A 14,592-nucleotide genomic window follows, 5' to 3' on the forward strand; every position below is an offset into this window, starting at 1 on the left:
AGTCTTGTCAGTAAACCACTCTTGTGCTTTCGCAGTGCGTCAATTGTCGCGTTTCTGTAAGCGTCCATTTGGTCCCGTTCTCTGTACTTTGGAATTGTCCGTTCCATCGTTCGTTTTATTGTTTCGTCCATCTGTTGTAAATGTTGGTCAATCTCTGTATTTGTCAGGTTTCTGTTGTTTGGTGGGGCTATGTCACTCGAACGAAGTTCTCTCGCTAAGGCGTTGGTGAAACGAGGCCAACGCATCTTACTGTAATTGTAAGAGTGCGTTGCAACGTATTCCTCCAACTCTACGCGTTCGTTCGGAATCTGCATTACAGCAGCCAGTCCGCAGTGATCACTGTCGTACTCGACTGTCCGTAAGCAGTTTCGAGGGTGATTACCCACTTTGTCTGTTACTGTCAGTCTAGTGTCGTATAGCAAAAGATCCAGAAAGGAGCCGCTTCTTGGATACGATGGCTTTTCGGTAGCCAGCAGGTCGACGCCATATTCAACGCTGTAAAGATTCATCAAATTAAAAAGATGATTACCTCTGGGATTACTATGTTGATTTCCCCAATCTTCATGTTTTGCGTTCAAATCACCGGCCAAGATGAAATAGTTTTCTTCCAAGCTCAGTTTCAGTTCCCTAAAAAGAATATCGAGTTCTGAAGCAAAGTAAGTAACCTGCGGAGCTCCAGCCGCATAAGCCGCAATCATATACATCCGCTTCCCTTGAGTGAGAGAGATGCATACAACGCAAACTTCTAGCGTCTTGAGCTTTCGCAATTCATTGTTGTATATGACTTTATAATTAATGCCTTTTCGTATAAAGAAAGCGACACCGCCCCCTTGAGTGGAGTCAGGCCGGTCTCTTCTTACGATATTGTAATTTTTATGAGTCAATTTGTGTTTGTGGTTTAGCTTAGTATTTACAGCATGTCCTCTTAGTTATTGACATTTTTTTGTACTCAGAGCTGAGAGCCCAAATGTAGTTTCGTCTTATGGCAAGATCGAATTTTGTGACACTATAGTATAGTTTAATTAGTGCAACTTGCAAATTGTAATGTACACAGTTTCATGAACGAAATATTCACCCAAAAATATGTATGTACCTATGTTTCCTTTCGAGTGATGGAATATGAAAACGCCATTTACTTCTTTTATTTTGACGACAACGCTTAAAATATGACTGTTTTGTGTGTATTGTTTGTCCCTAAAATTGGGTTTTCTGTTTCGTCCTATATCGATCAGCGAGTCTCTGTTCGTCTTTTAAAATTTTCGAAGATCCTTTTATAACCGATCGAAACAAAATTACCTGCAATTGTTGTAGATTGCATTTGGTTAGTTTTCATTCCTAGGCAGGTATACCAACAGGATATTAAGGATCATTTTCACATCTTAGAATATAATTTACAGTCAGTTTCTGCAAAATTTATAATATGTAGATGATATTTTTTACCGTTAAGTTATCGCTTCTCGGCCTTATGGCTAAGATCAAAGTGTAGTATCTGTTCTTATCAGCTTAACATCTGATAGATCCCCCATCGGGGACAACAAATGTTAAACTGATTTTTGGAATTAGACGGAGTGCTAGGAGCTTGCTCCACCTCTGTCACGGGTTGGCCTGGTATTGCAGTACCGCCAGGATCGGCCCAATAAATAAACAAACAAAAGTAAATGTCTGGGGAATCCTTGTATTTCAATTCTCAACAGTTATCAATACAAATTGTTCTAAACTCAGCTCTTTTGTTTATAAAATAACAGAGAACAGTATTAGGTTTGCTTTTTTTTATTTATTAATTCCGAAAAATGGTCTCGCATATTAAGATTTTTTTTGATTATTTTTCAATTTATAAATAAATATGATATTTTTATGTTGCATAAAACTTATGTAGATAAGAATATGGAACGTTTTGATAACTTCTTTCAACATTATGAACTACTCTGGTCACCAGCAGTAAGATCGTCTGTGCAGGGGAGGGCTAGTGGAGGTTTTTTTGTATGGTGTTAAGAAAGAATTGAAGAATGTAATCAACTGTAATTTTGTAAATGCAAGCACTGTTGGATTTTTATATAAAAATTAGTGAATATTGAAAACAATATTTTCTCTGAATTAAAATAAGTTTGAAGCCAATATTTTTAATTTTTGAAAAGCTATTTGAGCCGAAAGTAAATTTTTACAAAGTTTTAGTAGGTATTGTTTTTTTTTAGAGTTTTATTTTTTGTAAAAAACTGTCAATTCGAATTTTTTAAAAATTTTACCAAATGTTGAAAACAATATTTCCTATAAGATAAAAATATTTTGAAGCCAATATTTAAAATTTTTGAAGAGATATTTGAGTCGAAAATCAATTTGTACCAACTTTTATACATTTTTTTCAGGTTTTTATTTTTTGTAAAAAAACTGTCAATTCGATTTTTCTCAAAATGTGTTCTAATGTTGAAAACAATATTTCTTATAAGAAAAAATTAGTAAGAACCTATTATCTCAAAGTTTTTAAAAGATATTTGAGTCGAAAATCATTTTTTACGAACTTTTGTTAATTATTTTTTGATTTTTAATTTTTTGTACAAAACTGTCAAATCGATTTTTGTTCAAACTTTAACTGAATATTGACAACAATATTTTTTGAAGGATAAAATTAAATTAAAGCGAATATCTCAAAGTTTTGAAAAGATATTTGAGTCGATAATCAATTTTTACCAACTTTTATACAGTTTTTTTTAGGTTTTTATTTTTTGTAAAAAAAACTGTCAATTAGATTTTTCTCAAAATTTTATCAGATGTTAAAAACATTATTTTTCGTTGCACAAAATTGCTTTAGAGATGAAATCATATTTCAGTCGTAAAATTTAAGAAGTGACAATTTTTTTTCAGTTTTATTGATTTATAAAAAAAAACGTTATATTGATTTTTTTAAAAAAATATACCTGTTTGGTATCACGTTACAATATAGTATATACAATTTAATTCAAGTCTCTAGCGTTTTTGGTTCGTAAGATATTTAGAGTTAACCAAAATTTTCACCTTTTTTTCAAACTGATATGGTAAAAAAACCACCCACGCAATTTTGTTGAGAGCCCTTTCTGCCTTATTATCTGTATAAAAAAAGTTATTTGAAGTCGATATCTCTTCTGGTTCTTGACCTATGGAGGACGAAAAAGACGTCGCAACAGACATCTTTCTAAAAATCTTTTATTTCAACTCTAGGGACCTTGAAACGTCGAGGAATGTCAAAATTTTCAATTTGACAAATCGGACCCATTACAATAATTTCCTATGGGAAGTTAATAAAAATGCAATGTTATACCTTAAAATTTGTTAAATTCGGCTAGACATGATTTTTATACCATAGATTTAAGATTGTGGGGTGGTATACGAAAAGCACCAAAATCTGCCTAATTGTTGCATTTGTTTTTCATACAATATTAACTTATATGTAGTCAGAAATAAAAGTACATAATATAACGTTGGTATCGATATATCTTATTGTGATTCTTTAGCCAATTGGAAGACAAAATTGTATTGACTATGTTTTGATAGTAATAAAACAAAAGAGTTGAGCCCAGAACCAGTTTCAGAACTCTTCAGGTTTCTTAATTATTTTGTTTTTTGTATTTATTTAATGGGCTGATCCTGGCGGTACTGCAATACCAGGCCAACCCGTGACAGAGGTGGAGCAAGCCCCTAGCACTCCGTCTAATTCCAAAAATCAGTTTAACATTTGTTGTTCCCCGATGGGGGATCTATCAGATGTTAAGCTGATAAGAACAGATACTACACTTTGATCTTAGCCATAAGGCCGAGAAGCGATAACTTAATGGTAAAAAATATCATCTACATATTATAACTTCTGCAGAAACTGACTGTAAATTATATTTTAAGATGTAAAAAGAGGCTGGGATGCGACCCACACTGATAACTTCCCATCCAGTCTGTCGATTGGCTTGCTTAAAAGTTTGTCTATATGAACTCGTATCAATTTTTACCAAATTTGCGTACTGTTTTTTGTAGATTTTATTTTTATGAAAAACGGACTGTTGGATTTTTATATAAAAATTACTGAATATCGAAAACAATATTTTCTTTGAAATAAAACAAGTTTGAAGCCAATATTTTTAATTTTTGAAAAGCTATTTGAGTCGAAAGTAAATGTTTACCAAGTTTTAGTATTGTTTTTTTTAGAGTTTTATTTTTTGTAAAAAAAAAACCGTCAATTCGATTTTCTTCAAAATTCTATCGAATGTTGAAAACAATATTTTCTATAAGATAAAATTAGTTTGAAGCCAATATTTTATAGATTTGAAAAGATATTTGAGTCGAAAATCAATTTTTACCAACTTTTGTTAAATTTTTTTTTAGGTATTTAATTTTTTGTACAAAAACTATCGATTCGATTTTTTTCAAAATTTTACTAAATGTTAACAACAATATTTTTTGAAAGATAAAAGTAGTTAAAAGCCAATATCTACAATTTTTGAAAAGATATTTGAGTCGAAATTCAATTTTAACCAACTTTTATAAATTTTTTTTTAAGGTTTTTATTTTTTGTAAAAAAACTGTCAATTCGATTTTCCTCAACATCTTTCAGAATACTTAAAACAATATTTTTTATAAGATAAAATAAGTTTGAAGTCTAACTTTCAAGTTTTTGAAAAGATATTTGAATCCATATTTAATTTTTACCAACTTTTGTTAATTTTTGTTCGGTTTTTAATTTTTTATAAAAAAAACTGTCAATTCGATTTTGTTCAAAATTTTACTGAATGTTAACAACAATATTTTTTGAAAGATAAAAGTAGTTAAAAGCCAATATCTACAATTTTTGAAAAGATATTTGAGTCGAAAATCAATTTTTACCAACTTTTATTAATTTTTTTTTTAGGTTTTTATTTTTTGTAAAAAAAACTGTCAATTCGATTTTTCTCAAAATTTTATTGAATGTTGAAAACAATATTTCTTATAAGATAAAATAAGTTTGAAGCCTAAATTTCAAGTTTTTGAAAAGATATTTGAATCGATATTTAATTTTTACCAACTTTGAGTAATGTTTTTTTTAGATTTTTATTTTTTATAAAAAAAACTGTCAATTCGATTTTTCTCAAAATTTTATCAGATTTTTAAAACATTATTCTCCGTTGCTCAAAATTGTTTTGGAGATGAAATCATATGTTAGTCGTTAAATTTAGGAGGTGACAAATTTTTTTTTTTAGTTTTTTTGGTTTAGAAAAAAAACCGTTAGATAGATTTTTTCAAAAAATATACTTCTTTGAGATCACGTTACAGTCTATTATAAAAAATTTAATTCAAGTCTCTAGCGTTTTTGGTTCGTAAGATATTAAGGGTTAACCAAAATTTTCACCTTTTTTTAAACTGCTATGGTAAAAAAACCACCCACGCAATTTTCTTGAGAGCCCTTTCTGCATCTTTCTGCCTTATTATCTGTTTAACAAAATTTATTTGAAGTCGATATCTCTTCTGGTTCTTGAGCTATGGACGACGAAAAAAACGTCGCGAACGTACGGACGTACGGACGTACAGACGTACGGACGTACGGACGTACGGACGTACGGACGTACGGACGTACGAACGTACGTACACACGCACGCACAGACATCTTTCTAAAAATATTTTATTTCGACTCTAGGGACCTTGAAACGTCGAGAAATGTCAAAATTTTCAATTTGACAAATCGGACCCATTACAATAACTTCCTATGGGAAGTTAAAAATGATCCTTAATATCCTGTTGGTATGCCTGCCTAGGAATGAAAACTAACCAAATGCAATCTACAACAATTGCAGGTAATTTAGCTTTGATCGGTTATGAAAGGATCTTCGAAAATTTTAGAAAAAAACACGTAAGCTTGCGATAAATAGGCTGATCGATGGTAGAATAAAACAGAAAACCAAATTTTCAGGGACAAACTATTTAAACAAAACAGTTATATTTTAAGCGTTGTCATGAAAGTAAAAGAAGGATGTGGTATTTTAATTGGTACATATGTACATATTTTTGGTAAAACTGTGTACATTGTAATTTTGGCACTGATTTAACTATAGTATCACTAAAGTCGATCTTGCCATAAGACGAAACCACATTTGGTCACTCAGCTCTGCCTACAAAAAAATGTCAATAAATAAGAAGACATGCGGTAGGTGTTTAGTAGTTGTTTTGTGAAACAAATTAATATAAAAGATCCTTTAATACAACTTTACAAATATTTTGTGTATATTTTTATAATTCACATTCATTTTCTTCTCCTCATTTATGTTAAGGTAGTGAAATATCTAGACAAAACCACTCTGGCTTCACTTCAATGTCGAATAAATCTTTCGCCTTTTACTAAAGATTTCCGTGGAGTGGGGCACTCTAATGAGTCTAAAATAAAATTTTTGAAAGGTCTGACGAAAGTTGGACCTTATAAATATGTATGACCAATTAATTAAATAGACTGTTATGTACTTTCAACTAGTGAGAATTCTTTTATTATCGGTAGCCCTATATTCATTATCCACAACTAAAATGTGATGTTTAATACACTTTGTATGAAGTTGAAGAATAATTTTTGAAAGCTTCAAGCCCAACCTCTTTTATTACAGTTTCAATAATATCTTTGTTACGGTTTGCGTTCTAAACTTCTTTAAGGTTATAAGCATAAATAAAGTCCGATAGAAGAATTAGTCAATAACTTTTTATCTATACATATAAAATCCAAATATCACTGACTCACTGATCTCACGTTTCGATAAGAAATTTGAATACCAAGTGCAATTTATGTCGTGTATTCAAATAGCCTAAAGAACCACCAGGTATCTGTTGTTCAGGAGGAATGATGTCAGACTTTGATATGGAATCTCCTACACGGATTGAAGAACGTGACAGACAATTATTTCAAGACAAGGATTATCTTCCAGAAACAACGTATGATGCCAACCAACTTTCAATTTTCGTTCAAGAAAAAGAACAAAAATTAACCGACGACCAGCCCAGCGACTTGCATACAATACTATAATCAACAACGTGATGTAAAACATTGGTAAAATGTTCTTTCTTGATGCACCTGGCGGGACTAGAAAAACGTTCTTGATCAATCTTTTGCTTGTTTAATTTAGAATTCAAGGAAAATTGCATTAGCAGTAATATCGTCTGGGGTTGCTTCAACATTACTACAGAATGGAAAAACATTCAAATTGCCTTTAGATTTACAAAGCCAAGATCGTCTATGTGGTAGTATCTCAAAACAAAGCTGACTAGCTAAAGTGCTCAAAAAAACGTCGTTTATTTCGTGGGACGAATGGACTTTGTCAAATAAAGGCGTGCCTGGAGCTCTGGATCGTATACTTAGAGATTTAAGAGCTGAGGAACGTCCGATCTCAAGTGTTTTGATACTGTTCGCTGGTGATTTTCGGCTAAGAGGTACAAAAGGTGATAAAATAAATGCTTGCCTAAAATCGTCGTTTCTGTGGGCTTCTGTCAAAATTTTGAGATTAACTCAAATATGAGCGTACATTTGGGTGGTGATAATAATGCAGCACAATTTTTAAGAACTCTTTTGAATATAGGAAATGGAAATATTAAAAATAATGATGGTGAAGTACTAATAGAACCAACATTTGCAATTAGAGTCACTGGACAAGACGGATTAACATAGCTAATGTTTACCCGCAAGTCGCGAATTTCAGAGAGCAAGGATGGCTGGTTACGCGAACAAGCGATTTTAAAAACGATTCTGTTACAAGCATAAATAACAAAATTTTCTCAATGTTTCAGGCCCATCAACAAACTTATCTTTCTATTTATAATCTGACTGATCAAGATAATGCTATTGATATTCCAATTGAACTTTTGCATTTCTTAAACACATCAGGACTTCCTCCGTTTAAACTGGACTTGAAAATTGGGGCTCCAATAAAACTTATGAACAATTAAAATGCACCGAAATTATGCAATGGTACTAGATTACGGAAAGTAACTATGCAGAGGAACGTGATTGAAGCTAAAATTCTCTCCGGCTCAAGTCGTTTCCATTCCCAGGGTACCGATGATTGCTAACGAATACCCTTTCAAATTTAATAGAGTAGAATTTCCTATACAGCTTTGTTTTGCTATGTCTATCAATAAGGCCCAGTGACAGACTCTAAAGGTTGCATATAACCATAATAGAAATATGTACAAACATTATATATAAATTAATAAATACAAAGAATAATTTAAGAAAATAGTAGGTTTTTCATCCTCATTTTTTTATATAAAATAGTTGAATACCTCCCGCGTGAAGCCATCTAGTGAATCCAGTTTGTTCACAGTGTTTGTGCAATACTTTTATTTGCAAGGGCAGAGGTCTTGTTTACTGTTGCTTATGATTGACAATTTATTATCAATCAAAATCAAGTCTTCTAGTTGCACCATTCTGGATTGAATACATTCTACAAAGACTTTAACAACCCATGAATTTTTATAATGTAGGAAATATTAATTGAAACACCTTATTGCCTTAAATAATCTTAAATCTTAGTTAACGTATTTTATTTACCATTAAGAACTTAATTATGATGTTTTAATCCATCAATCGTTCGATATTACAGCTTTTCTACGGCCATGATATTATGTATGCGTTTTCGTAGCTGTACCAAAGCCTCTATTATAAGTATACAAATTGCTAGTCAGTCGCAATAAAACCTTTATTATGTAAGAATCGTTTGTCAACTTGTTTTATTTGGTCTACCTTTTCACTCTGTGCCCCTTATAATAACATATAATGTTTGGTGTTTCTTTCCCTCTTCATTTTATTATCACACAACTTCTTTCCATTTCTCTCCTGTCTGTCTGTACTAACAATTATATCGGACAGAAAACAGTACTTATTCATTTTTGGAATATGTATAAACATTAATTTTAAGTAATAGCAGAACACATATCTCTTAAACCAGTTTCTGAGTCAACCAACTGACAGGACATCATTTGAATAATGTGCTTCATAATACGTTAATTAGCAAAAAACAAAAGAGCTGAGCTAAGAACTTTAGTTTCAACTTCAAGGTTTTTAAATTGTTTTATTTTTTGGGCCTATCCTGGCGGTACTGCAATACCAGGCCAACCCGTGACAGAGGTGGAGCAAGCTCCTAGCACTCCGTCTAATTCCAAAAATCAGTTTAACATTTGTTGTCCCCGATGGGGGATCTATCAGATGTTAAGCTGATAAGAACAGATACTACACTTTGATCTTAGCCATAAGGCCGAGAAGCGATAACTTAACGGTAAAAAATATCATCTACATATTATAAATTTTGCAGAAACTGACTGTAAATTATATTCTAAGATGTGAAAATGATCCTTAATATCCTGTTGGTATACCTGCCTAGGAATGAAAACTAACCAAATGCAATCTACAACAATTGCAGGTAATTTTGTTTCGATCGGTTATAAAAGGATCTTCGAAAATTTTAAAAGACGAACAGAGACTCGCTGATCGATGATATAGGACGAAACAGAAAACCCAATTTTAGGGACAAACAATACACACAAAACAGTCATATTTTAAGCGTTGTCGTCAAAATAAAAGAAGTAAATGGCGTTTTCATATTCTATCACTCGAAAGGAAACATAGGTACATACATATTTTTGGGTGAATATTTCGTTCATGAAACTGTGTACATTACAATTTGCAAGTTGCACTAATTAAACTATACTATAGTGTCACAAAATTCGATCTTGCCATAAGACGAAACTACATTTGGGCTCTCAGCTCTGAGTACAAAAAAATGTCAATAACTAAGAGGACATGCTGTAAATATTTATAAGTTGTTATGTGAAACAAATTCATATACAAGATTCTTTAATACATCTTTAAAAATAGTTTCTTTGTATTTTTTAAAATTCACATTCATTTTTTTCTCCTCATTTATTTTAAGGTAGTGAAATATCTAGAAAAAACCACTCTGGCTTCACTTCAATGTCGAATAAATCTTTCGCCTTTTACTAAAGATTTCCGTGGAGTGGGGCATTCTAATGAGTCTAAAATAAAATTTTTGAAAGGTCTGTCGGAAGTTGGACCTTATAAACATTTCTTTACAACAATTGGTATTATGTTCAACTTGTGAGACTTGATGCGGTATTATCGACAACCTGATATCTGTTTGCTTAGATTTCAATGCTTAAATCATAATGTGCAATATTTAGTATAATTTGTATGACGTTGAAGAATTTCTATTATAGCTCTAAGCCCCTTTACCCAAAAAACCCACTTTATCAAAAATAACACCATTAAATTTTATTTTTGAAAGTATACTTATTTTAAGCGATTCAACTTGAACAATTGCAAATCGTTTGAAAATCAAGAACCTCAATACAAAAACTCATACCCAAAAAACTCCCTCTCAAAAAACAACAATAGCCTCATTATCGGTAGGCAACAATTTTCACTTCTAAGGACTAATTTCACCAACTTCATTCATAAAAATATATTTCGAAAAACCAATTCAATTGCATTCAAATCGTCATAAATTAGTCCTACATTTGCCAAGAGTCACTTAAGCATCCTTTTTCCAGTACTCCTGTACAACTGTTACATTTTTTTGTATTCAAGTGTAATTCATGAACATCATGAGTGTAATGATTGATTTAAAATTTACATCTGCAGTGAAAAATCAAAAATGACATTCATCAAGGATTTCTAAGCTTATTTGAATATTATGTACATATTCATGTTTAAAAAAATTCTCTCCCTTTACCTTTACCTTTATTAAACCAGGCTCACCCTCAAAATTACCCCTATTCCTTAGCATTTAATTTAATTAATGAAGGACGAAATCAAGTGTGTACGGCATCTTCAGCTTAAGTGAAGTGTGCATGCATGGCTCTTATGTATTTACCCACAAGGACACAAGTGGTGGAAAGGAATAAAGTGGGTTTCAATACATAAACAAGTCCTTATAGAAATCGAACACATGTGACGAATGTACTATACTTGGATAACTGAGTAGAATGATAAAACAAAACACCGAATCTCAATTCCTTTAAAGTTCTCATTTAAATCTAAATTATATAAGTACCTACAAACATACATATAGGAAGGATAATCCATTTGTGTGATATATGGGATGTGAATAGAAAATCCAAAGGATGTCCTTGTCAGAGGATGTTGTTAGGTGAATTACACTGATGCTGTCGCTTTTAAAGCCATTCGACACACACAGGATATATCATGACATTCGTCGTTGTCGTTGTCGTCGTCGTCGTTACAAAGTGTGAAACAGCAAAGTTGAAGGATATGCTCTTTGGCCCATCACATCACCATCATATGTGAGCTTGGGCAAGTCTCTCCATTGACTCGTGTATTTATCTCAGTCTCATAATATAAATGGGTTTCCATTGCAAAAGAAAAAGGTTAGGTATCCTGTTTTTCTTCTTTTTTTTTGATTTTTTATTTCAAACTTGAAGACGATGTTTCATCCAGTGACATGATGAAAAATGAGTTCCTTCAATCGTGACAAATTTTTTTGTTCTCGTTTTTCTTCTTCTTTTTTGTTGTTTTATTTTTGGTCACGAGTGAAAAGAGTGTTGGTTGTTTTCGACTCACTGTGTGATGTGAAATTGCCCAGAAAAATACTCAAAGCTTAAAGGAATTTAACGAAACATCAACAGAAAAAAGACTAAGAAAAAAAAATCCAAGAAAAGAACCAGGTTAAAGGAAGAAGTAAATATATAGAGAAATGAAACGAGATTCGTGCTCCACTTTGGGCAAATAAAAATCTCAGCGTATTAAATTCCGAACACGTTCGACAGAAGAATCTCAAGAGTCCTGTGGCTCTGCAAAAAAAAGAGAAAACAACAACAACGACGGAAAACAGAAAACAGACTACGAAATGGAAAACTCTTTGGGCGAGCTCCTGTAGCTGGATGTGTTGGGCGGCTTTAAGTGTAATCGAGAAGGTCCTTTCTGGGATGAATGTGAACTGCATACGTAATTAGCAAAGGACAAACGCAAGACCTGGACACTCTGTTTATCGGATTTATAGGTACAGCTATCACATGGGAACCTTACCAGCAAAGTTTAATTCTTGTTTCATAATAAATATTTATATTGACACGATTTTATTCGCGTCTGAATTGAAGAAAGAGGAGTTTTTACTTAAATTTCGAAATTAAATTATTGTAAGCGATAAAGACTTTGTTTTTATACACAAAGATAAAGAGCAGTAATACTTTTAATTCGATTTCGAATTTAAATAAGATATTATTTTGATTATGGCAATGCCATGGTTTGTGTCTGGTTTTTAAAGAGACATCCTAAGAGCAAACTTAAATAGTAATTTTGTTAGATCATTTCAGGCATTTACAAAGCATACTTTTAGGATGTAGATAGTCTACGCTCTTCTTAGGCTGAGTCCTACATAAAACTATTTCTCTGCTGTAAATGGAAGAATCGAAACGCAAATACATCCATTTTTTTCATTCGGATTGCATTAAGATGAAAATTACGTTCAGATAATCCATTGACCATGGTGTCGTGTCCGGTATTGAAACTGGGAGTTGTCTATGGGTATTTTTAACTTCCCATAGGAAGTTATTGTAATGGGTCCGATTTGTCAAATTGAAAATTTTGACATTTCTCGACGTTTCAAGGTCCCTAGAGTCGAAATAAAAGATTTTTAGAAAGATGTCTGTGCGTGCGTGTGTACGTACGTTCGTACGTCCGTACGTCCGTACGTCTGTACGTCCGTACGTCCGTACGTCCGTACGTTCGCGACGTTTTTTTCGTCGTCCATAGCTCAAGAACCAGAAGAGATATCGACTTCAAATAAATTTTGTTATACAGATAATAAGGCAGAAAGATGCAGAAAGGGCTCTCAAGAAAATTGCGTGGGTGGTTTTTTTACCATAGCAGTTTAAAAAAAAGGTGAAAATTTTGGTTAACCCTAAATATCTTACGAACCAAAAACGCTTGAGACTTGAATTTAATTTTATATAATAAACTGTAACGTGAACTCAAAGAAATATATTTTTTGAAAAAAAATCATCTAACGGTTTTTTTTCTAAATCAAAAAAACTGAAAAAAAAAATTTGTCACCTCCTAAATTTAACGACTAACATATGATTTCATCTCCAAAACAATTTTGAGCAACGGAGAATAATGTTTTTGAAATCTGATAAAATTTTGAGAAAAATCGAATTGACAGTTTTTTTTATAAAAAATAAAAATCTAAAAAAAACATTACTCAAAGTTCGTAAAAATTAAATATCGATTCAAATATCTTTTCAAAAACTTAAAATTTAGGTTTAATACTTATTTTGTCTTATAAGAAATATTGTTTTCAACATTCAGTAAAATTTTGAAGAAAATCGAATTGATAGTTTTTTTTACAAAAAAATTAATAAAAGTTTGTAAAAATTGATTTTCGACTCAAATATCTTTTCAAAACTTTGAGATATTGGCTTAAATTTACTTTTATATTTCAAAAAATATTGTTGTCAACATTCAGTAAAATTTTGAACAAAATCGATTTGACAGTTTTTTTTATAAAAAATTAAAAACTGAACAAAAATTAACAAAAGTTGGTAAAAATTGAATATGGATTCAAATATCTTTTCAAAAACTTGAAAGTTAGACTTCAAACTTATTTTATCTTATAAGAAATATTGTTTTAAGCATTCTGAAAGATGTTGAGAAAAATCGAATTTACAGTTTTTTTACAAAAAATAAAAACCTTAAAAAAAAAAATGTATAAAAGTTCGTAAAAATTGATTTTCGACTCATATATCTTTTCAAAAATTGTAGATATTGGCTTTTAACTACTTTTATCTTTCAAAAAATATTGTTGTTAACATTTAGTAAAATTTTGAAAAAAATCGAATTGATAGTTTTTGTACAAAAAATTAAATACCTAAAAAAAAATTTTACAAAAGTTGGTAAAAATTGATTTTCGACTCAAATATCTTTTCAAATCTATAAAATATTGGCTTCAAACTAATTTCACCTTATAAGAAATATTGTTTTCAATATTCGATAGAATTTTAAAGAAAATCGAATTGACGGTTTTTTTACAAAAAATAACACTCTAAAACAAAACAATACTAAAACTTGATAAAAATGTACTTTCGACTCAAATAGCTTTTCAAAAATTAAAATTATTGGCTTCAAACTTATTTTATTTCACAGAAAATATTGATTTCGATATTCAGTAATTTTTATATAAAAATACAAAAGTCCCTTTTATCATAAAAAATAAAATCTACAAAAAATAGTTCGCAAATTTGGTAAAATTGATACTAGTACATATAGACAAACTTTTAAGCGAGACAAATCGACAGACGGGATGGGAAGTTATCAGTGTGGGTCGCATCCCAGCCTCTTTTGTATTATTAACTTTCTATAGGAAGTTATACAGATAATAAGGCAGAAGGATGCGGAAAGGGCTCTCGAGGAAATTGCGTGCATGGTTTTCTGTACCATAGCAATTTAAAAAAAGGTGAACAATTTGGTTGACCCCAAATACCTTATGAACCAAAAGCGCTAGAGACTTGAATTAAATTTTAAATAATATATTGTAACGTGGTACCAAACAAGATAATTTTTTGAAAAAAAATCCAATCAATCCAATCAAAAGA

At 31.3% G+C, this 14,592-nt stretch overlaps 5 non-coding genes across 5 annotated transcripts; 3 read left to right on the plus strand and 2 right to left on the minus strand.

Annotated features, from left to right (window-relative positions):
* The first annotated feature begins 1,449 nt into the window (after window positions 1-1,449).
* Window positions 1,450-1,642, plus strand: LOC129948628 (U2 spliceosomal RNA). Its single transcript, XR_008781920.1, has one exon. It is a non-coding gene; the product is annotated as a U2 spliceosomal RNA (small nuclear RNA).
* Window positions 1,643-3,602: 1,960 nt separating this feature from the next.
* On the minus strand, window positions 3,603-3,796 carry LOC129948626 (U2 spliceosomal RNA). Its single transcript, XR_008781918.1, has one exon. It is a non-coding gene; the product is annotated as a U2 spliceosomal RNA (small nuclear RNA).
* A 2,486-nt stretch (window positions 3,797-6,282) lies between these two features.
* LOC129948647 (U5 spliceosomal RNA) lies at window positions 6,283-6,404 on the plus strand. Its single transcript, XR_008781935.1, has one exon. It is a non-coding gene; the product is annotated as a U5 spliceosomal RNA (small nuclear RNA).
* A 2,636-nt stretch (window positions 6,405-9,040) lies between these two features.
* Window positions 9,041-9,233, minus strand: LOC129948630 (U2 spliceosomal RNA). Its single transcript, XR_008781922.1, has one exon. It is a non-coding gene; the product is annotated as a U2 spliceosomal RNA (small nuclear RNA).
* A 685-nt stretch (window positions 9,234-9,918) lies between these two features.
* LOC129948646 (U5 spliceosomal RNA) lies at window positions 9,919-10,040 on the plus strand. The gene has a single exon (XR_008781934.1). It is a non-coding gene; the product is annotated as a U5 spliceosomal RNA (small nuclear RNA).
* Window positions 10,041-14,592: the final 4,552 nt, after the last annotated feature.

Source organism: Eupeodes corollae, chromosome 2, assembly GCF_945859685.1.
Source record: "Eupeodes corollae chromosome 2, idEupCoro1.1, whole genome shotgun sequence".
Classification (NCBI taxonomy): domain Eukaryota; kingdom Metazoa; phylum Arthropoda; class Insecta; order Diptera; family Syrphidae; genus Eupeodes; species Eupeodes corollae.